The following is a 24,764-nucleotide window of genomic DNA, read 5'->3' as shown; positions in this document are numbered from 1 at the left end:
AAAGCAACATATGCAAAAAAAGATTATCCCAACCTTAGTTGAGCCTGCAGGCCTAGTGAAAAGTGCTGTGCATGGCAGGACAGGAGGCCTGGGATTCATATGGTAATAACATCAAAGACTGAGGATTTGTGGAACTACATGGATCACGAGATTGACAATGGGCTTTGGCTTTTTTTTTTTTTTACAGGTAACTATTTACCCTCGGTTCAGTGGCCTATGCAGTAGGTCTCTTCTCTCTGGCCAATGAAAGGAACAGCACTGGTGCCTAAAGGAGCCCTGCTCAGTTCTCTATCAGAGTTAGAGTGGACATGACATAGGACCTGAAGTGGTGGTGGTGGAAGTGGTGGGAGATTGAACACAGAGGGGTCCCCAGAAGGACCCCCTCTTCCTCTGTGCATTTACACTTTACCCTTAACCCTCTGACAATTAGTAGTGGGACTAAACACTGTGTAACTGTTGCTCTTGAGGTGTCCACACAACACCGATTAAGGATAAGAGGCATCAAGGAGTCGGGACAGCATATAGTTACAGGCCTTGTAGGGTCCTTTATTCCTAAATAGTCTTTATGTTAGCTAATGTCTGTCTCTAGTTAGAAACAACAGACAAAAAAACTGGCACTAAATAAGTTATTAGCTGATGGACACTTCTAGACTGGTGTTTCTAGCAAGGAAAGCCCAAAGCACGACATGTGCCATTATGTGCTGCAAAAAGGTCACCATCAATTACCATCCCAAACACACAGACTCAAGGCCAAGACATCCATGAGCATGAGGGAAGCACCTACAGATTCAGTTCATTGAGAAGAACAAAGCACTGTGGATTTGTATCACCCAGCTGCTCCCTCCCTCCCTCCCCCACCCAGCGGAATGACAGTTTAACTGAGCAGGAACAGGACCCTGGAATTATATCCAGCAGTAAATGTGTGTGTGATCGAATTGTCAAAACAGACAGCAGCATATTTCCACCGCTGTATAATGCAGACAACATGTTCAAGGCAGCGGCACTCGTAAAGCACAGGAAATAAGGTGAGATGCATGCGTGCTTCTGGGACTGAGTTTGAGCTTTTAATGGCTAAGCATGAGTTAGCTGTGCTGTTACTAGCCACTGTATATTTATTTTTAGGAGTGCTGGTTTGATAGCCCGGGAGCTTGAGTGCCTTATACTCACAAAACAGGTGAAGCACAAGTTTCTCCCAAAGATCCCTGACTCAACATGTTAAATTCCTTCCCTGGTGGGAGCATTGTTAGGGGGGAAAGGGTAGTTCAGTCTCCATGAACTTTCAATCCTCAGCCTCTCTACTGAGATTGCTAGTAGTGGATTGGATTGTAGTGGGGTGGACGTACATCTTGTAAGGTGTTTGCCAGGTCCCCCACCACTGGCTACCCCATCTAGATGTTAACAGCCAACAGCTGCCAGATAAAGGAGTTACTCTTTTAGCTGAAGTGGTAGATGTCCATGTTTTGGTGCTGAAGGTCCTAGGTTCAAACCCTGCCAACAACCCATGATGGAATTGTTACAGACACCTCTAGGATAGTACTTGAGAAGTACTAACTCAATTCACTACTCTGTTCTGACTTTGAACTGGTAACCTAGATTTGAAAAACTCTCCCCTCCAACTCCTACTCTCCTTTCCTTGTACAACTGTAACTTTCACATTAAATGGCAAGTTTTAGGGGTCAGCAGCCTTTAGAGCTGGGAACCAAAAGAGAACTACAAGGCAGCTCAGACCAATCACATTGAGCCTACTCAATTTCAATTGGTCTCTCATTCTGTGTATCTGATTTTCCAGGGCAGTCTAGGAACAAAGGTAATGGAGCTTTCTGGGCTCCCATAGGTTTACAAACAGTTAAGACAGCACGTATAATGCCTGCTGCATTAAATATTAAGAGCAGATAAAGATTAAGCAATTTGCCTCCTATCAAATGGAATTTAAAGTATTTAGGTGAGAGACAAAAGGTTGTTGTTTCTTTCCACCCCATAGGACAAAATTAGTGGGCTCTTAATTGCATGTGGGTCTTCTCTGACATCCTTCTTGAATTGTGGATACTGGAACTGGACATACTATTTCAACAGTGGTCGCACCTGTGACAAATAGAGAGGTAAAATAATCTCTCTATTCCTACTAGAGGTGCTCCTGTGTATGCATGCAAGGATCACATTAGCCCTTCACAGAATCACAGGATTGGAAGGGACCTCAGGAGGTCATCTAGTCCAACCCCCTGCTCAAAGCAGGACCAATCCCCAATTTTTGCCCCAGATCCCTAAATGGCCCCCTCAAGGATTGAACTCACAACCCTGGGTTTAGCAGGCCAATGCTCAAACCACTGAGCTATCCCTCCCTTTTGTCCCAGCATCACACTGGGAGCTCATGGTCAGCTGATTATCCACCACAATCCTCAAATCTTTTTCAGAGTCACTTCTTCCCAAGACAGAGTCCCCCATCCTGTAAGTACAGCCTACAGTCTTTGTTCCTAGGTCTTTAGCCACATTAAAAACATATATTGTTTGCTTGCTTTCAGTTTACCATGCAATTCAGATCGCTCTGTAACAGTGACCTGTCCTCTTCATTATTTACCTTGTGCCCAATTTTTGTGTCATCTGCAAACTTTATCAGTGATAATTTTATGTTTTCTTCTAGGTCATTGATAAAAATGTTACATAGCATAGACCTGGGGGACACCACTAGAAACACATCTACTTGATTATTAAACCCCCTTTATAATTACATTTGAGACTGATCAGTTAGGCAGCTTTTAATCCATTGAATGTGTACCAGAGTTAATTTTATATCATTTTAGTATTTTTATTAAATCAAAATATTGTGTGGCACCAAGTCAAATACCTTACAGAAGTCTAAGTATATTATGCCAACACTACTACCTTTGTCAGCCAAACTGGTAATCTCCTCAAAAAAACTATATCAAGTTAGATTGACAGGCTCTATTTTCCATCAACCCATGTTGATCAGCATTAATTAAATTCCCCCCTTGAATGAATTGTTAATCCATGCTGGATATCTGCCTGAGACTGACTTTTTCTGGAAAGTTTTAGCTCTTAACTTGTTCAGACAATTCTAAAAGCGAGATTAGGGACGAAAAAAGTTCTTTTGTCTCTATTCAGAAGTCTTACAATCATTTAATCGTTACACTCTAGTACCTCAATGCTTTGGAGTAGGGTCCTGACACTTCTTTTGGTGGGGGGAGGGGACTTCCTGATGTCAAGGATTCACCTCTTGTCATTCCTGTGAAAACCTGCCCAAGTTATAAATCTCTGAAAAATCTCAGTTTGCATATGCTCAGCAGAGACTTGTTAAAATTTGGCAGCTACATTCTCTGAAGATTTTGTCTGCACCGAGCATGCTCCATCCCTTTGATCATAGGGATCCTCTGGGTATTATCACAGAACCATAGGATTAGAAGGGACTGCAAGTCTAACCCTAGTCTAACCCTCAAGGTATCACACCCCTTCAGAGCTTCTATGTGGGATTGGACTGTATATACAATATCTCTTCAAAGTGCAATTTCTGCACCCAGCTGCTGGGGTACCAGCCACTGGAATTGAAAGCAGGGACAGCGTCTCTCCTGGGCTCTTTCTGCTCCCATGGCCAGTGCCCAGGCAGCTTGGAGTAGAAGGAGGGAAGTGTCTGGAACACAGAAAATGTTTCTAACTTTAGAGTGTTTGACTTTACAACCTTAATGTTCTTTTAACAGAGTTTTTGAAAGAAATTACGGTTTATATCACAGTAGCACCCCGAGAATCCAACCAAGAAAAAGGGCCTATTTGTGCTGGGCAACGTACAAATGCATAGTAAGAGACAGTCCCAAGCACCGATTAGCTTGCACTCTAAACAGACAAGGCAAAGGATGGGAAGGTAAATAGAAGTACAGAGAAATTAAATAACTTGCCCCACCTCTCACACAGGCCAGTGTCAGGAGCAGAACCTGAATTATCTGACTTTCAAGTTGAGTGCCTTCTCCATTAGGCCATGCTGCCCCCCAGTCTTGGTTTTTATTTTGCTTTAATTACTAGTTGTTTGAAGCTACTCGAAGTTGTGAAATAGTCCCTAAAATGGACATATTTGAGTACACATATTTCCGGGACACTGGTTCGCCTTTCTTTCTGAGAACCTAACTACTCCATAGCTGTGCTTTGAGAAGCTCCCAGAGCCCTTCGGAAGTGGGGCATGGGATGTCCTTTGTTCTCAGTCAGAGTACTAGACAAGATGGAGATTATAAAAACAAAAAGCAGATGTTATTAGTATGCTGTCTTCACAGTCGATGTTCTGTGGCTGAATTCAATTTGTTTCACTGCACCAGGTCTGGGTCACCTTTTCAGGGGGCAGCGAGTTGTGCCTAATGCAGTAATTATGATAAATGTTATCAAATGTCTCTCTGATTAAAAGCCCATCCTGACTTGATCATCATTGGAAGAATGTGTGTGTGAGACAGACTGCCACACCAATGATTAAAATTTAATTATGCCTTCATTTGGATTACAAGTGCTCACACTGCTTTCTCCTCTCCACGCCAACTCTTCCTGTAGCCTCAGAACTCTTTCTCTGTATGCACCTGCCTCCCCATTAGAACCTCATTAAGGTGCACATCTGCAGTGGCTTCCATCCAGCCCTCAGCATTCCAGTCATTAACCCTGTGCACGACTGCATGTACGCACAGATACACAGTGGAGGCCATTAAAAAGAGTGAGCATTTACCAGCAGTTAGCAGACAGGAGCATTGGAGCTTACCCTGTTTACTTCCATACTTAGAACAGGACATGACTGCGGGAAATGTTGACGGCTCATCTAGTGCACTTTCTAGCCCAGTTTTGAGTTTCCCATACTGTTTTGACACTTGCAGGTATATGGTCTTAGCATATCTTCTGCTCCACAGTATTTCATCCATGATGTCTCCTCCTGTAAAGAGCTAGACTCCATGCCATTTCCTTGCACTACACAGGTTGCCTCCTGTCACGGTTCCTCCCCCACTCTGAACTCTAGGGTACAGATGTGGGGACCTGCATGAAAAACCTCCTAAGCTTATCTTTACCAGCTTAGGTCAAAACTTCCCCAAGGTACAAAATATTACACCTTGGACAGGCCGCTACCACCACCAAACTAATACTGGTTACTGGGAAAGAGCTGTTTGGACGCGTCCTTCCCCCCAAAATACTTCCCAAAACCTTGCACCCCACTTCCTGGACAAGGTTTGGTAAAAAGCCTCACCAATTTGTCTAGGTGACTACAGACCCAGACCCTTGGATCTTAAGAACAATGAACAATCCTCCCAACACTTGCACCCCCCCTTTCCTGGGAAATGTTGGATAAAAAGCCTCACCAATTTGCATAGGTGACCACAAACCCAAACCCTTGGATCTGAGAACAATGAAAAAGCATTCAGTGTTTTACAAGAAGACTTTTAATAAAAAATAGAAGTAAATAGAAATAAAGAAATCCCCCCTGTAAAATCAGGATGGTATATATCTTACAGGGTAATTAGATTCAAAAACATAGAGAACCCCTCTAGGCAAAACCTTAAGTTACAAAAAAAATACACAGACAGAAATAGTTATTCTATTCAGCACAATTCTTTTCTCAGCCATTTAAAGAAATCATAATCTAACACATACCTAGCTAGATTACTTACTAAAAGTTCTAAGACTCCATTCCTGTTCTGTCCCTGGCAAGCGCAGCATACAGACAGAGACAGACCCTTTGTTTCTCTCCCTCCTCCCAGCTTTTGAAAGTATCTTGTCTCCTCATTGGTCATTTTGGTCAGGTGCCAGCGAGGTTACCTTTAGCTTCTTAACCCTTTACAGGTGAGAGGAGCTTTCCCCTGGCCAGGAGGGATTTCAAAGGGGTTTACCCTTCCCTTTATATTTATGACACCTCCAAAAGACAGACATAGGGGCTGAATAGAGAAATTGAAAAAACCAATACCCCAGTGTACATGCAGTTGTAATGAAATATCAGTAACCAACTTGGCCAAGTGGTGTCTCATCTGAATCTGCTGAAGTGACACAGATTTGGTGGCAAGTGCCTCGCACCCCAGCAGAATAATCATTGAACTGCTGGAAGGGTTGGTTTGATGCTTACATTGTGCATCCATTCAGGCAGTTTCACTTTCAGCCTTTCCTGCAGTAATACAGACACAGAATCTGCCCAGAGGTGTACCACCTCTAACAGACAACCATGGCTTCATGGGAATTCAGAGCAATGCACAAGAATTATTGCTGTAACTCCTCTATGAGAGGTTCACATCCAAAACCTATCTCCACCAATACCTTAACATTTGAAATGTGGGCAAACTGGAAAGGGAACTATACAGCTGCATTGCTAGCAAGCTCAATTTTTGTTCACTGTTAGATGATTTCCCCCCACCTCCCACATTTCTGAGGTAGGCCTAGTATTCACCACACAGGGCAGGAATTCAAGAGGTACAAAAGTCTCTGCCATGCTCAATGGTACCCAGATTTTTTGTCATCTGCTCAAAACCACTTGTGCTGCTAGAGATGGGTAGCTTTTACTACTGGGGTGCATGGACCAGGTGCCAATATGCCTCCAAAGGGAACAAAAGCTGCCTAGGTCATGCTTTCAGTGCAACCCACTTGACAGATGGTGTTTCGGAGACAACTGGGAATGAATACAGGATTGCCTTTCAGACCCACTGGGCTCTCTATGGTTATGCCAAGAAGGGAGACAGGGTCAAAAATTAAGTAAAAAAGACTCATCTCTGTTTTTAATTAAAACCTCAAAGGCTCCCACAGGTCCAGCTGGCTCCACTGAATTGTCATCTTCTGTTTCCCAATACAGTATCGCATCATTTATGGAGGTGTATTTGCTTAAGAGCCATCCTCGTTAAAATTCAATTACACTGAAGTTGTATAATCCCCCATTGTAATAACCTGCTAAAAAGCCCTTAACCACCACCTCACGTGCCCATTTAGCAGGGAAATTAGCTCAGCAAAAAACATGGTCCTAATTCAGCAATTAGGGTACAGTTTGCATCTGCCTATTCCAATAAGATTGGAAGGCAATTTACAAGGGAGTATCACTCATCACAAACCATTAGCGCTGCATTTCCAAGTGAACAGAATTCCCAGTGGGAGTCTGTATAGGAAAGGTCTGTTTGTGTTTCCAAAAAATAATCAATGATATAGATGATATCAAGAGTAAGAGTTTTTCCATAGTCTTATTTATTACGCTACTGTATTTTTTTTTCCATCACCTCAAATAGGTAAATAGGGTCTAAGTTACACAAAACACATTTTTAAGGTAAAGTGGAACATAATGGAACAGGCACTTCCCTAGAGAACTAGACACAAAAATCTTAAAACGTTGGAGTGTACAGTTAGGCATGTAAATCCATATTTAGAGTCCTAAATAAGTGGGCTGATTTTTAAGGGTTGTGAGCATTACAACTCTTGTAAATTCTTATTTAGATACAGATTTCACACTTGGCCCCTTTTCTTATAATGGGTCAAACTAAACCCCTAAATCCAAACTCTTTGAACTTGGGGAAAGTTTGGATTTGGATCTAAAGCCTGGGAGTCAGGCCCAGCTCCACTTGCTGCTTTCTAGGGAAACATCCAGCAGAAGCAAAGTCAGAAAAAGGCAATACATTATTTTAAGTTCCTTGGTGAAAGGGCTCTGGGTTTGGTTTGGCTATGGGAATTCTAGTTTCCATTTAGCCACAGTAGAGAATGGCTAATGCAGCAACAGTTCAACCTATTACCTTGCCAATGTCTCCCAGACTTACCTTTTCAGGAACCTTTTAAGGATTAGACTGTAGATCAGTCTCCAGATCTTTTAAACCTTTGACCTCTTTGCTGAGACTAATTTCAGTAATGACCTTATTGAGTTGGTTCTTGTCCAATATCAGCTAGACTGAGACCATGAACTTATTTCACATAGGCCACTGACCAGGCTCTGTGACTTGCACTACCTACCATACCGAGTCAGGCTTGAACTGGTGATCTAGTGATAAAAGCCAACAGTCTATTTCCCATTACCAAGCCCCAGGGCTATCAACTGTACTAGTGTTTCGCAATGACTGGGCCCGGTCCCTGAGATGTCCCTGACACAGTTTAGGAAGGCAGCAAGACGGTCCCTGGTACCAAAAAAGTTGAGAAACACTGAACTGTACTAACATATAATAAGTGTGATACACCGGAGTATTTCACAGCTAAAGGTTTCACTAGAAATAAAACTAGATGGTGTACTCCAAAACATTTTTCAACAGCTGGAACATACTGGTACCCCATAGTCCATGCAAGAGAGAAATGGGTTTTGTGGACCTTGTTTTTAACAGGTCACCCAAGATAAATCCAGCAGCAATTCTTAGAACCAGGCTAGGTTCAGTACTGACTCAGAGGCAAGAGTGTTGACTAGGAGAAGTCCAAGGAACAATTAAGGCTCCACCCCTTGGGTCCAGCCAAGCTGTAAGTGATCCAGGACTCAAGATGAGGAGGGCAAATGTGGCTTTATGCAATCTTTCCAATAGCCCAGGCCACAAAGGGGCCAGTTCACCCGCTGCCATAAGTCAAAGGAGACTGTCAACTGCTCAAACCTATACTAGCGTTTACCAGTCCCCTATGACCCCAGCTCCTGTAAAAAGGTCATTGGAGTGCAGTGCTCTCCAGCCACATGCCCTAGCTCTAGTCCCAGCACAAACCCCCCACAGCAGGATGTTCTAGAAGAGGCTGACATACAGATGACTACGCAACCAATGCTATGAAGTGGCTGAAGATCTGGCCTGTTGGTCAGACCCCACCCTTTCTTCTAGCTCTCTTTCTAGTTTGTTTTCTGCTTCCTCCTTCCCCCTCCCTTTCTGTTGGTTTTGATGCTGCATGCTAATTGTTTTCACTATAGGGCACATATGTGTCTTATTTGAGTAACTGGTTGCTATCGCATGCCAGCTGTGTTTGCTCAATTGCACCTGCTGTGCTGCATGTTATACGATGACATCTGTTATTACTGTCTCCCGTTTTCTTGGAAACGCGTTTCTAGAACATTTAAATTATAAACAAATCATAACTTTCAAAAGAACAAAGAGTCAATGCATATACAAGCAGCTACCAGCACAATACTAGACAGGCAACCTAAATTAAGCCTGCAACACAGTTAATTGCACACACATTTGTGTGTGCAAAGTAACTGCATGCACAGATAAGATCGTGTGCAAAAGGCTTATTTGGTGTACACTTACCTGTGTGTGACTGTGAAAATGAACATTCGACAGGCAGCTTCCACAACTACATCTGAAAATGTGACCTGGGTCCTATAACATTTTCCCCAATATTGGCAGGCAAGGGGTTAATTTCCCTCCCCCTGAAAAGTTGAGTTGTGTTGCAAGGAGGGATTGGAACAAGCAGATGGGAAGTGGCGCACCCTACCAGGATTCCTTTAGGAAGCCCAGCATTGTTTGCATGATTTACAGTTTCATTTAAAAAGGGGCGGGGGCGATAACACAAAACTCATTAGCCCTTTTCGTTGCACAGAAAGCCTTCCAAATGGCACCCCAAGACAGTGCTGTAGCAGACAGGCAGTAAATGATGGGCCAATGTATCCGTGGTGGGACTCCACTGACTTCAACAATGTTACACTAGAGATTAATTTGGTCCATTGATTCGAGCTGTGAACTGTCCCCGTTCACCTCGACAGGATGTTAATGAAGGCTAATGATGATGTAACACACCGACTAGTGCATCCGATGAAGTGAGCTGTAGCTCACAAAAGCTCATGCTCAAATAAATTTGTTAGCCTCTAAGGTGCCACAAGTCCTCCTTTTCTTTTTGCGAATACAGACTAACACGGCTGCTACTCTGAAACCTGTCTGCCCAGGGGGCTGATCCAGAGAGGTTAATGAGCCTGCTATTGCTCCTACCTCCGGGACTTGAAAATTGGTAGGTGGGGCCAGTTACAATAACAAATAAATGTTATTAATTAGGCCTCTTTGATTATTTTATCAGGAACATCGGGCTATTCCTGGATCCTGGGCAAAGTCTGCCTAGATTACCAGCACCACTTTTTCCCTCCCTTGTACTGTTCCTTTGTTGCAGCAACCAGTTCTTAGCAAACTCCCACATTGTTCTAGCCTTTCTGGCTGCCTGAAACACAAGCACAAAGAAATTATATACATTTGCCCACAGGAGACAGCGGCTTGTGCCAGATTGGATTCCAGGCCGCTGTCTCCTCACTGTGTTGTAAGCAGCCACTCTCCTTTCAGCGTACACACAGCAAAGAAGGGTTTTGAGACAGGGAATAATACTTTGATATAATAGTTAAAATCCAGGCCCTCATTTGTCATGTCTGAGGGAAGGTGGGAGGGGAAAGGGGGCAGACATTGCAGCCCATGAAATCCAACTATGTCCCTTGAATTTAGTGAGCAAAGATCAGAGCGATGGAAAATAGAGGTGTTTGCACAATGACCCAACCCCAGTTGATGGGATAAGGGGAAGAAGAAGATAGAGGTGGAATAGTCTTATTAAAAAGCCACCTAATCCATAACATGTTGCCATCACCCAGGGATCAGGACAAAACTGTTCCTCGCTGTATAGTATTCTCCAGTACATTCGCCAGTCTACAGCATGCCAAGGAATGGGGCTTCCACTGAAACCCTTAGGTGAACTACTTCACAGCCTAACAAATCTGAGCCTCCTACTCAGCCTGAGTGTGCCCGCCATTTGGCATTTTCTCCCCTGGCACCTTGTCTTACCCAGCCATCATGTGAGAACTCCAGAAAGTGACTTCTTCCCGGCAGCATGAACCTCTGCCCAGGATCAGGGTAAGCAGATGTGCTTTACCCAGACCCACTGAAGGCTCCTAAAGGCAGGCAATCACAAACATTGAGCCTCACCTGCTGTGAAAGGGCATGGCTGATACCTCTGTGTGTCAGATTTGTGCATGCGACATCTAGTTGTCACCAGCTTCCACTGGACAGCCTGCAACGGCCTTCCATAGCAGCCTCATTCCCATTGCTTTTAATGACACGCCTGATGTGTTGCTAGGGGTGGGGCCTTGAAGGGCCAGGGCCACGTCCTTATAAACGTTTTCCTCTGCAACAAACCACTTAAGGGAAAGGGATTTGGGTCTGACATTTTTTTTTTTTGTCCCCAGCTGCCTGGCTAGCTGGCTGCTTCAACACATTCTGCCCCATGGAATATTTTGCATTTATGACTTTTTCTTCCCAAAGTGAAAAAAAATGGAAATGTGAATTTTTCTGCAGAATGGAGATTCTGGGTCCTGCCCAGCTCTTGCTCAGACGTCACTACCTGTAACAGGCCCTTTAGCACAGGAAGAAGCAAAAGTGCGGGTAGAAAATTCTGAAGTTTGCACTGGTGACAGTGTACAGGTTGGAGCATGAAGTGAGAGAAGCCAGGATGCTGGTTCTTCTCTATGGGGAGGTTCATTTTTAAAAAAAAACAATCGGGAGGCTTCCAGAACGGGCAGCCATAGGTGATCACATCAAACAAATGACCTTCCCACAGTGATTTATGGGCTAATCTGTCACCAGTGGTTATCACCAGGGCAGCTTACCAGTGGGTGCCCAGTACAATTAGCGCTGCTCCATGAATCACCCCCAGAGCTGGCTCCTCCGGAGGAGGTTCACATGCAGTTTGTCATTACAGCAGATAAAGACTTTGCCTGCCCCTATTCTTCCCCACTGCCCAGACGCTACTGCTGAAGGCTAGTCAAACTCCTGTTAGCAGGCATCTCTGACCTAACCAGGACTCCATTCAATTGTTAAGTGTGCACCGGAAGGCCTGGTGGTGAGGGCACACGTTGAGTAGGGGGCTCAGGACTCCATTGATAGGGGGAGCTGTGAGGAATCAAGGAGAAAGGCACTGAATAAATATAGAGCAAGGAAAGGGGGGGGGGGAAATGAGGGTCATGTAGCTGCCAAGGAGAAGGGGTAAGAAGGGACTTGTTGGAGGTGTGATGGGACTAATGAAAACTCATCTATGCCCCCTTTCTATGCTGCCCCATATGAATAGCACAAGGGCAGCACCCCTATTAAATTACTGGCAGGCAAATTTATCAAAAACGGAGGAAGTAGATGCTTTCTTGTGCAGCCTGGAGCCAGCCTAGAGAATTCACTGTCACACATATATACAGTAGCTGGATTTTAGAAAGGTCCAAATAGTTTTTAGACCAACAATAAAAGTTATAGCTCTGCATGTGAGCAGAATCTGCTCTCATGCTATAAAGAATAAGCTGATCATTGCCAGGGTCAGGAGCAAGCTTCTCTCTCCTCTGTCCTCACAATTTATATGCTGTCACATAACAGACTTCAGTTATGGGCACCAGAATAATGCCTAGGCCGCAATCCCTGAGTCAGCTGAGTGAAAGTGTTCTCCCCCCCACCCCCCCAGAGGCTGGTATCTGTAGCGATTACTACCATTATGGTTCCCACAGAGGCATTTTCTGGGACCTTCTATGGCTTGGAAGATTCTGTAGTTTTACTCTCATTCTGGGAAGCTCTGGGCTCCAAGCTGTGTTGGTGGAATCGGGATCTGAACCTGCTGAGAGAACCTTTGGACCACTAGTCTGTCCCTATAGAAATAGAGCCCAGCTCTGCTTTAGCCACTAGGCCATGCATCCTCCCTTATTGATTATACAGACTTCTTCTTTCACTAATAATTTCTCAGTGACCATTGGTGCCTAAAGCAGCAGAACTAAAACAAGCTCCTTGCACAAGACATAGAGTTGTAAATTATGATGCATTGGCTCTGAACGTGACCATAGTATAGCACTGAGCAACAGTGAAGTGAGCTGTAGCTCACAAAAGCTTATGTTCAAATACATTTGTTAGTCTCTAAGGTGCCACAAGTACTCCTTTTCTTAGTGCTAACAGAGTAATCTACACTGGACAGCACTGAAACTGGGATGAGAGAGAATCTTTTTAAACATGACAGGCTTCCCAGGGGAAGCCAGCTCAGCCCACACCACTGTTGAAATGATCTTTCACACACAAACTTTATTGTGGGGAGGAGGCGGCATGGGGAAGAAATCTTACCTTCGCTCCCCTTATTCTCTCCAATTGTTATTCTCTGTCATATAGGTGGCAGAGCACAGATAGTGACTAGAGCTGAGCACAAAAAATGATTTTTTGGGTCAGTGGCCAAACAAAAGAAACAGTTTTGGGCCAAGCAAAACATTTTGTTCAACCCAAAAAGGACATTTTGTTTGCTTGTTCATTTTGTTTCATTATGTTTTCTGGTGTTTTGTTTTGTTTTATTTTGTTTTTTTACCATTTTATTGAATAAATCTAGCTAAATTTCTAAACAAAGTATTGATTTTTTAAAATGTCAAAATGTTTCATTTAGAAATTGGCTAAATGAACTATTTGGACTTTTTCAACTATTATTTCATTTTTTATTTGGCCAAAACTATTTGCTGAATTCAACCTGAATTTGTGAATAGTTTTGTTTGACTGCAAAATGCCTTTTTTTGGAGAATAAACTATTTGCCAAAAATAACTCGCCTCGCTCTAATAGTGACCGTTACACCATTGGTCACGTCCACCAGAATAATGTCTTTCAACTCAGGCTTCTATCAGTTAAGCTAAAGGAGTAATTTAGCAGATGGTAGTAGAAGGCTTTTATCCTCTGTGTGAACCAGCTATTAGAGGGGGACATAAAACATGTAGCCAGTGAGTTACACAGGCAGATAGTGGGAAAACACATGGACATAGGCGACTTACTGGACAGTTTTCCCCCAGGGGCTAATTTGTGGAATTCTCTTTTCTTTTTCCTTGCTGGAGGAGGAAAATGTTATCCATTTTTGCTGCAAGGATCCACAATCACTGACCCTGCACCTGGGATCAAAAGAATGAACAATGGTGACTTGTTGCATTTCTGCCTGTGAATACTGATAAAGCAAAAATGTCCTTGTTGTTCTGATTGTAAGTGGTAGAAACAGTTCAAAGGACAGTCAGTGCCCATAGCCCACTGAATACAAAGCCTAGTCCAGCTCCATTTAGTGACAGCATAGAGAGTTGGCCAAATAAAAGGACTTCCATTTTCTTCCTTATCTAGAACTGAACAAATTCACATCCTGAAGTGATGTGGCAACGGCTGGCATCAGAGCTGGACTGTTTGTACCTGTTTTTTAGCAAGTTGTTTGTTTTACTAGAATGGTAAATGCTTCCTGGATTGTGTGTGATATTTGGGACAGCTCTGCTCAGTGCTATTCCAAAGCATAGAGAGCAAGGGGAACTCAGGCCTGCATGCACAAAAGGAGTTACATGCCTAAGTCCCTGTTTTAGGCTCCACTCTGATTTACAAAAGTGCCGCTGAATCATATAGGTGCTTAAACACACTCAGTGCCTATGTTTTGGCAGTAGGAGTTCCCTACGCACCTATGTTTCTGCCTCTGAACATGCACACTGCCGCCTCCCTCTAGGCATCTGGATGCCTACATCCCACCTCAGCCCCACAGTAGTTCACAAGCCAGGGGAAGATTGGCATTTGGCTGCCTAAATGGCGTGCAAGGTCTAATTCAGTAGGCACTGTCTGAGGACACCTAGGAGATTGGGCCCCTTGGGCTGCTGCCACTTCATAACTGTTATCTGGGTGGTTAGAGTACACACCTGGCATGTGAGGGTTCCCTGGTTCAAATCCCTCCTCCAGCTGAGGCAGGAGAAGGTATCTGAATCAGGATCTGCCACCTCTCAAGTAAGTGCCCTAGCCACAAGGCTATGGGATATTGTAATGTGGGGCTCCCGGTGAAGCTGTTGCACTGAGGATAAATAATTGTAGAATCATTTGGGGGGTGAGGGGAGGCGGGACAAGGAAGAGAGAGCCAGCATAAGAATGACTCTAGAGCCCGGTGGTTAGCAAACTCACCAAGGGTGTGGGAGAGCCAGGGTCCAGTTCCCCCAGCCAATGACTCTAATTATCCAAGTGCAGCTGCTCCTATAGCGGAGACGATAGCACCTCCATATGAGACTCTCCCAGAGCCCAATGGCTAGGGCACTCCTCTGAGAGGTGGCACAACAACAAAGAGAGGTGTCTCCCTGCAGCCTGGACTCAGGCACCTAACTCTGAGAGAGGGGTAGGGCTCCCCCCCCCACAGACACACCCCTCAGCAGCATCTCCCATTGGCTAGCATAAGCCGCTCCCTGCCAGGCGCGCTGGCTTTTATGAACTGCAGTCCAGGGTGCCAAGCACTCCCCATTCATTGCACAGGGAGCCTATGCTCCCAACTCAGGCTCCGTGAACCACAGCGATGGCCTTAAAGTTAGGCACTGTGCTATTCAGTGCCACAACACCTAACTCCTGCTGCGCATCCAGGCCGCAGTGCTTGCCCCTCAGAGGTGTTGAACCCTCTCAGCTCCTTGTAGGGGCCCATTATTATTCCACAACACCAGTCATCTCCCGTTATAATTCAGTGTGATTGTAACAGATACCCAGCAGCTGGTGAGGCCTAGCCCAGTGTGCACACAATGAGCAATGACTGAAATGCTGGTCCTAATGTCACTGAGGTGAATCGCTACAGCATCTCTGTTGACATCCCACCCCTGCAGCTCCATTGAATTCACGGGGCTGCATGGGGCTGACTGAAGGGGGGATTTGGGCCCATAACGACCAGACAACGTAGTAATCTGACGGCTTCTTTCTGAGCTTGTAACTTTCCAGGTTGGAAATCTCTGTGCAGGTGACAGAACTGCAGCCTACAGACTCTGAATCAGGCACTGAGACAAATGGCAGCAGAGCTGATTTGAGGATGCCATGGTTTGAGGAGGGACAATACACATGAGGCACCTCTCCACCGTTTAACAGTGTAAATGCCTTGCTCATGCAAGATTTCCGTTGCCCGTTGACATCTGGGCCCCAGCCCTAATTATACCCTTGAGACAACAGGGCCTCGCCAGGTCTTCCCCAGTCGCACAAACTGCATTTCAATAACTGCTACAGCTTGTACCCCTGGCTAGTGACATCTTACAGGAAGCAGAAAGCATGTGCATGTAGTTTACATTAAAAAATAAAGATGCACCGTTTGTCTCAGAGGAAAGTGATTCACGCACCGTGCTCCCTTATTGGCTTCCTATTGCCTCCAGTGCTTGCAAGCCAAGTTCTGATCTCCCATACCCTTTGCATCCCCACTGCAGACGACGGAAATGGAGAGCAGAATATGGACCGCTTACCTGCGGTCATTTGAGGTTCTTGTGACACATTGTGCCCATTGCCCTGGCCAAACTTCAGTTGGGAAACTACAGGACCCCAAATTCTCTCTGCATTTTGGGTATGGTATTCTTCTTCAATGCGGAATTCTGTCTTTAAACAGCTGCCACGTTCCACCTCAGGGATGGCTGAATTTCAGAACGGGTTGATGCTACACTATGGGCTCCTTTAAGGTGCTGTGTACCTAAGAGTAAAAAGCCTTATTGCCGGTGTAATCTGAAATCCAGTGTTTGCTGACTGCAATGCGGCGTTTATTCCTCCATAGGAGTAGGAGAGGGTGGAGTTTGGCGGTGGTTCTCAAAGATGGTTCATTGATGGGTATCAATATTCAACAGGAAAAAAGATGTTTGACTTAAGTGCTCCTCCATCCCTTGGATGTCAATGATCACCCTGTGCCACAGGGAGGGAGAAGTCATCGTTTGTAACTGTACTGCTGGAGCATGGCTCAGCGATTGATAAGAAAATAAAATCAGCCAAATCCTGCAATTTATTATTTTTATTATAGCCATTACTAGAGGGCCGAACCAAGACTGGAGCCATATTGTGCGAGGCACTCCATAAACACATTACACATGCTAAGAGACAGCCTCTGCCCCCAAAGAACTTGCAGTCTAAATAGACAAGACAGGCCATGAATGGAAGCAATGAAAAAGTAATAATCCCTATTTTGCAGATGAGGAATTGAGACACACAGAGATTAAATGTCTTACCCAAAGTTACACAAAAAATCTGTGGCAGACCTAAGTATTGAATTCAGATCTCCAGGGACCCAGTCCAGCACCTTAACCATAAGAACAACCTTCCTCTTAAATATCTTTCCCCTTCTTTTCCATCCCTTTCCTTTCTGCCCCATTCAACTGACTGTTTGCTACCATTAACCCTTTCCTTAACCTCCACCCCTTTGTTTTCCTTTTTGTATCTTTCACGTCCTATTCTCTCCTCCTTGCTTCCAGCCTGTTTTCCTTCTTCTGTTCTCTCCTCACCTTCCCCAACACCTCTGCATAGGAAAGCTTCTGCAGCATCTCCTTGCCTGCCCCTAGCCAGTTCTCTCACCCTGGTGGCCACTCAAGATACACCTTCATCACTTTGAAGATCACAGAGGAAGGAGGTGACAAAAATACACATCTCAGGGGAGATTAGCTAGTGCCATTATCTTATTTGATTTTTATTTTTTTGGAAGAGAGTGACACTCAGTGTGGGCCTAAGTGAGCATTAAAGTGTGAAATTAATTTCTGTTTGTCAAATAAAGAGAAGGATAGGGCTGTACAAGAACAAGTGCATTCACAGTGAAATCTCTTTAGAATTCCCTGTGCTCTTTCTCTTAGTCAGTGACAATGCCGTTTGTGTTCCTGGTACTCTTCTTAAAGACCAGAAGCTCCGGTCTGCATTCATGCAGCAGCTCAAACTACATGTACCCCAAGGTCACTGGTGTCTTCTGCTGACAATCAAAACTTACTATGAAAAGACAGAGTCTCAGGGGATTGCTACATTGCAATCAGAGGTGCGACTGCAACACAGGAAGACATTCCCTTGATAGCTTTACCCTTGCTACCACGGCTACAAATAGCAGTGCAGACCCAGCAGCACAGGCTTCAGCATGCGTGAGTAACACACGTCCATACCCAGGGCCTCCGGTGTGTTTGTCCAGGCTGTGCTGAAGCCCCTGCCACCATATCTAAACTGCTATTATTAGCTGTACTAGCATGGGTCTGTCTAGCCGTGCCGCAATCCCACCTCTGAATGCATCATAGACATACCCTCTGATACGAAACCATCTATCCAGAGATTTGGGTCAATTCCTGGTACCTAGAACAATTATTAAATATTCTCAGGGAGGCAGGCCTAGATCAAACTCACACGTGAGAACAGCCCCAAGCATTAGGAGTGTGACCTTCTCCAGGGGAAAGTCTGGACTGTTGAACAGCTGTGTCCTGTCAGGTCTCCAACCCCGGATGACTCTTACACTGCTTTGCTGTAAGAACATTCACTCCTGGCCTGGTCACACACAGCCTCTAGCATGTAACTTGCTTCCCGCTGCACAATATTGAGTGCTACTGGTTAGCCACTCATGAAATAAACTGCAGAGCCACACCAGCAAGCTCTCTAGCCCCAGACTTTCCCCAGAAATCTGTGTCTTGTACTGACCAGCACACTAATGAACAATGGAAGCTCATAGGAAGTCTGTCATTTCATCAAAGGAAAATGGTACGCAACAGCCTTGTTGTCCCAAATGGCATTTCCCACACACTTCAACCAAACACGCCGGTTAAGATAAAACAATAAGATAAGTTTATTAAGTACAGAAAAATAGATTTTCAGTGATTACAAGTAATGATGCACAAAAGTCAGGATTGGTTACAAAAGAAATAAAAGAATAAAATGAAAGCTGAATGCCTAACTTAACAAGCCAAGTGAACTTAAAAGCAAAAAGTTCTCTCTCCATAAGCTTATAGTTGTCTGTACTGGCTGAAAAGCCTTCAAGCCAGGAACCCTTCCCAGTTCAAAGACGTTTCCTTTCTCTTTCAAGCTTTGTAGCTGCTGTAAGTAGAGATGCGGGGAGAGAGGTAATTTGTGTTGTGTGTGTCCTCCATTCTTATACCCTTCTCCCCTCTTGGAGGATTATCTCCAACTATGGTCCAGATGACAGGCGATCTGTTTACATGGAAACCTCCCATTGTGTCTTTGCCAATATTTAAAGTCCTCGTTCACATCCTTCTTCCTGCTAAGGAATGGCCATTAACTAAGTGATTGTCCAATTGATTATACTGATACCTGGCTGGGGCATCGGTGTGTCTTTGTCTCTGAAGAACTGGTTTGGGCCTGATTTTCTAACTCTGGAACATGTTACAGTGATATTATGCAGTAGAAACATATCACTTTATATATAATGTTGATGCACATATTTCCCAGGATAATAATGTTCAGCAGATTATGACATTTCAAATGCTACCTCACAAGGCATACTTTGTACAAAATTTATCATGGTCTTGTAAAAGTGGTGAATATAATAGTATAGAGTAGACCATCACAAGGCATGTTTTAGTTCTCAAACAGGATATGGATCTGTATCTTGCAAATGGCCACTACCTTCACTATGGCACAAATCCCAATCTTGGATCTAAAGACCCTAGCCCTTTGAAACACTGGAAATCTGGATTGGGAATTGGTTTGTGAGGTTTAGGTCCATCTCTACAACATAGTCAAACTAAAGACCTTATGTCCTGCCCTAATGCTTGTGAACGTAGATGGGGGGATTGCTCTGGGAACTTTACTATGAATCCCTTTGCGGATACTGACTATGAGCGATGGTAGACTCAGACTCAGCCCTGCTCCAAAGGGGGTTATGCTCTGAAAGTGTCAGAGCCAGTCCTGTTGCTTCTGCTGGCAAAGGGAGTGAAATAGAGTGGTAAAACGAGCAAAACATTGCTGCAGAGATGAGACAAGTTGCTTGGCATCCACAAGATCAGCTGCAGCTGTTTCTCTGAAAATGATTTTGACAGCCTCTCCCACTACCCCCTGCCTATGGCCTCACTCATGCTTATGCACCAGAGCAGTCACCCCCGCATTTGGTGGGTGGGATGGCTGCTGTTGTTACTGCTGCTGCTGCTTTGATGTCCTCCAGGGACCCTACTTTCATTTTCTTTTGCTCTGCGGATATATCAGTGATTCAGCAAGCCTGGCCTGGCGACGTGTTTATTTCCTTGTCAGTAGAAAATCACCAATCTCTAAATAAAAATCAATGCAGAAAACATTCTCTCATACTATATATATATATTTTTCGCTTTCCTCTCCCTTTGAAGCTTCTGGGCCTGCATGCACCACAGATGCTGAAGGAACTTTGCTACGTTTGGCTGCTGTTACCTCTGAGGATCACTGATGAAACCTGTCTGCATTTAAAAACAACACAGCCCTTGCTTCCACTAGAAAAAAAAATCAATCTGTTGTACAGTGATCAATTGTTCCACCACTGACCGAGTCTGTCTGTGTCCATACGGGTCATGCTACACCAGTTCAAGGCCACAAGCAGATTTGCCCTGTGTCTTCACTTACAATGCACTGCACCAACTGAAGTGTAATCCCAGAGTTCCCTGCACTGCTCCCTGATATAACTGGGTAGGAGTGGGGGCACACTGGTATCCACTCTGGCACTCACTTGATTGAACTTGTAACAGCTGAGGCTTTACCCCTGCAAGTTATGGGGGTAGTTTCTATAGATTGTAGTCAATTTGGGTGTGGACACGTGATGCCCTTCAACTGAGTGCCATTATAATGTATTGATTACTTGAGTCCAGGTAAGGCCATGGTCTGTGGGCTTACCCCTAAAATACATCCTTTGCCTCTGATAAAAGAAACCTGACAAACAGAAATCCAGCTGGGAAGATTTCCTCTTTCCAGGGATTTGAGAGGGATGAAGGAATATTTCTCTCTACCAGTCGTGCTGCAGAAAGGCTGGCTTGTGAATCAGCCAAGGAAGCACATAAATGGAATAGAAATCGATTCAAAATGAGATGGCAAGGTATGCATAAACAGGGGCAGGTTTGTCACCTAATACATTTAACTCTAAACTAGACAAAAGCTCTAGAAAATAGACTGTAGGGAACAAGCTTGCATTGGCCAGAGAAGAATTAGCTGACCAAACTGGCAGTATTAGCAATTTCTGTGACTGCTTCTCCCTCACTATGCTATCTGAGCACCTCACAAATACTAACGAATTAAGCTTTGCAATGCCTCTGAAATGTGGGAAAGTATTATCATCTCCATGTTTCAGACATGGAAACTGAAGCACAGAGAGCTAAAGTGACTTTAGCAACAGTCAATAGCAGAAGTAAGCAGAGACCACCATGCTTTGGGGCTCATGGTGGCTAATCAACTGAACATGAGCTTCCAGTGTGATGCTGTGGCCAAAAGAGCCAATGTGATACTGGGATGGATAAACTGGGGACTCTCGAGCAGGAGTAGAGAGGTTAGTTTATCTCATTTTTTGGCAATGGTGCTATCACTGCTGGAATAATGTGGGTTTAGTGCCCACAATTCAAGAAGGATGTTAGTAAACGGGAAGGGTTCAGAGAAGAGCCACAAGAATGACAAATGGATTAGAAAAAGTGCCGTATAGTGACAGACTCAAAGAGCTCAGTCTATTGAGTTTAACAAAAAGAAGGGTAAGGGGTGTCTTGATTACCATCTATAAGTATCAGCATGGGGACAAATATTTAATAATTGTCTCTTCAATCGACCAGAGAAAGGTATAACATGATCCAATGGCTGGAAGTTGAAGATAGGCAATTTGACTGGAAATAAGGTGTACATTTTTAGCAGTGAGAGTAATTAATCACTGGAACAATTTACAAGGTAAATTCTCCATCACTGACCGTTTTTAAATCAAGATTGGGATTTTTTTTCCCAAAAGTTCTGCTCTAGGAATTATTTTGGGGAAGTTCTATGGCCTGTGCTCTATAGAAAGTCAGACTAAATCAGTGGTTCTCAGCTGTGGTTAACCACTTATTCAGGGAAAGCCCCTGGTGCGCTGGGCTGGTTTGTTTACCTGCCGTATCCGCAGGTTCAGCCGATCACGGCTCCCACTGGCTGCAGTTCACTGCTCCCAGCCAATGGGGGCTACAGAAAGCGGCACATGCCAAGGAATGTGCTGGCCGCCCTTCCCGCAGCCCCCATTGGCCTGGAGCAGCAATTGGCTTAACCTGCGGACACGGCAGGTAAACAAACTGGCCCGGCACACCAGGGACTTTCCCTGAATAAGTGGTGGACCACAGTTGAGAACCACTGGACTAGATGATCACAATGATCCCTTCTGGCCTTGGAATCTATGAATCTTCTAACTCCCCATCTTGTGTCTGGACTGCAGGACCATCTCCTTTCCTCCCCTTCCACTCTGGTAGGTCTTTTCCATCTCTAACTCTTGGGTTCCAATGATAGGTATTAAAGGAGAGAGTGGAATCCTAGGACTATTGTTGCCATCTGCTTCCCTAGCCACAAGGCAATGCCAAGCCCTGTGCTGGAAGCTGCTGTTAAAAGAGAGCCCACATATCGGAATATATGTTTTAAGCAAAGGGCCTAGAGAGAATCTCCCCTGTCAAACCATCTGTTCCTGCTTCAGTGGCAGAGTGAGTGCTCTCCTCTGCTGGGAACGTCACATTGATTTCAAATCCTGCCACAAACAGCCCCTGTGAGTGCTCAGAGACAGACAGCCACGCTCACATATAGAATGTGCAATGAGCGAACCATTAAGTCTTCCCTTTCTTTGGAGTCGAAGCAAAAGCAATTAAGAAACATGGCATAACTTTCCATCTGAAAAAGGATTTCTTGCATACATAAAGCAGATGAACTCTGTCTCCCTCAAGGGATTTATTGAGAAGGGGCCAGAGATTTCTCATTATTAACTACAGTTGCCTTGGCTATGTGGACATTATCAATAAAGAACCATATTCCCCCTGCAATCCTTCCCAGTGCAAGTGAACACAATGTGGTTTAAAAGATATGTGATATATTATTAGCATTAGCATTATTGTGGGGTTTCTGTCTTTGGCTTTGTGTTTAATCAAAAAGGAATTTTAGCAGGTGGTTTTTGAAATCCGCCTCCTTATAAAAACGTGTTTCACAAAAAGTAGCTCTGATTGTAAACATGTCGCCTTTGAAAATATCCTTGGCAAGGTTAATAAAGCCAGCCGTGTAATTTGGTGCTATTCCTTCCGAGTCAGTACTGAGCCAATGCCCCGGTCATGGAGTTATCTTTCCAATGAGCTATTAAACCAAAGCCCATACCATTTCCAGCTGCTGGGTTCCTGTTGCTCGGTGGTAACTGAACAAGGGGCTAAGAAGTTGCCCCGGGCTTAGCCAGCTCTGCCCTGCCACACTTGCAAGGCATGCATTGGCTAGCGGAGGAGCTTAAAAGGGGAGCAGAACAGCTCCCTTGTTGGCAGGCCAGGGAAGAGAATAGACCTTCAGCCCTCAGCTCCTGAGGAAAGAGCTGACTGAAGGCAGGAGCTTCCCAGATGACTGCTGCCTGAAAGCCCCTCCCAGAGGGCCAGTGTCTGACGCACACTGACAGGGAGTCATTGCCCTCTATTTTTATTAATTCAGTTTACTGTTAATTCCCCTTGGTTTTTGTTCATGGACAAAAATTTTGTTCATGTTCATGCCCCGGAAGAGGGGAGACTTTACAGTGACCTGGCCGGAGGAGTAAGGCACAGGAAAAGGTAGGTCGCTTGCAGAGATGGAGCAGCTGTCAGCAGGAGACACCCAGCAAGGAGAGAGTTCCTATGCCTGGCCCGGCCACAAGGAGGCATCAGTGGTGAGTCCTCCCCTTCACAGCAGATATACCATAAACTCCCACTGCATTTCCAGCCGTTGTGGTCTCAGAGGCCAGTCCCCTCCCAGACCCCAGCTCACCGGGCAGAAGAGTGGCACCTTGGACCCCAGCCCTTTTGAACCCTCTGTCATCCTTGGCAATGTTGAGCTTTGGCACTCCATGCCAGAAGGCCCACTAAGCAGAAGAGGCAGAGCCAAGATGTATACTTGCCTGCGTATGGGGACAGAGCGCTGTTGCTGTAGCCCCCAAGTTAGTTCAGCACATATCTCCAGAAACGTTGCGTTCCCCATCCTGAGATTCTCTTACCACTGCTGGACCCAGGCCTGCAGAACAATTCTTTCCCACCAATCCATGCTGGTTTCCCAAGCCCAGAAACACTGCTGCTGTAAAGCTGCTGCAGGAGCATGGCCTCCTCTATCAGTGGCTCGGTGTCTTCCTCTTCTTCCTTAAAAAGAAAAGGAGTACTTGTGGCACCTTAGAGACTAACCAATTTATTTGAGCATAAGCTTTCATGGGCTAGAACCCACTTCATCAGATGCATGGAGTGGAAAATACAGTAGCAGGTATATATATACACAGTACATGAAAAGATGGGAGTTGCCTTACCAAGTTGGGGGGTCAGTCTAATGAGACAATTCAATTAACAGTAGAATACCAAGGGAGGAAAAATCACTTTTGTAGTGGTAATGAGGGTGGCCCATTTCAAACAGTTGACAAGAAGGTGTGAGTAACAGTAGGGAGAAATTAGTATGGTAAAATTAGTTTTTGTAATGACCCATTCACTCCCAGTCTTTATTCAGGCCTAATTTGATGGTGTCCAGCTTGCAAATTAATTCCAGTTCTGCAATTTCATGTTGGAGTGTGTTTCTGAAGTTTTTTTGTTGAAGAATTGCCACTTTTAAGTCTGTTATTGAGTGACCAGGGAGGTTGAAGTGTTCTCCGACTGGTTTTTGGTCATCATAACCCTTGATGTCCATCCCCTCCACTCTGGCTTCCCAGACACCTACCTCACTCCCCTGTAGAGTGTCCAAAATGCTGCTGCTGACTCCCTCGTCCCCCTCACCACATCCCGCCCACCAGGACCCCTTCACTGGCTTCCCTTCTCTGCTCTCGGCCCTGCCTGCTCCCTCTCTTGCTCTCCTCACTCCATCTACGCTGCATTCCCACCACAGACGGGACCTCCGAGGCCTATGTGACTCGAAAAATGGTAGGGACTTGGCCTGAAATGTGCCCCCCAACCAAGCCACCCTCTACCCAG

At 44.9% G+C, this 24,764-nt stretch overlaps 1 long non-coding RNA gene across 2 annotated transcripts in view; it reads left to right on the top strand.

The window, feature by feature from the left end:
* Positions 1–936: 936 nt before the first annotated feature.
* The window catches only part of LOC311518961, a 43,031-nt gene continuing 19,203 nt past the window's right edge, over positions 937–24,764 (top strand). For both annotated transcript variants that reach the window (XR_014711158.1, XR_014711159.1), the window contains exon 1: positions 937–1,025. This is a non-coding gene — a long non-coding RNA (uncharacterized lncRNA). The remainder of the gene's footprint in view (positions 1,026–24,764) is intronic.

The sequence above is a fragment of the Lepidochelys olivacea genome (genome assembly GCF_965140295.1).
Source record: "Lepidochelys olivacea isolate rLepOli2 genome assembly, chromosome: 3".
Lineage (NCBI taxonomy): Eukaryota > Metazoa > Chordata > Testudines > Cheloniidae > Lepidochelys > Lepidochelys olivacea.
The sequence above is the reverse complement of the archived record's forward strand: the minus strand, read 5'-3'. Positions and strand labels throughout refer to the sequence as shown.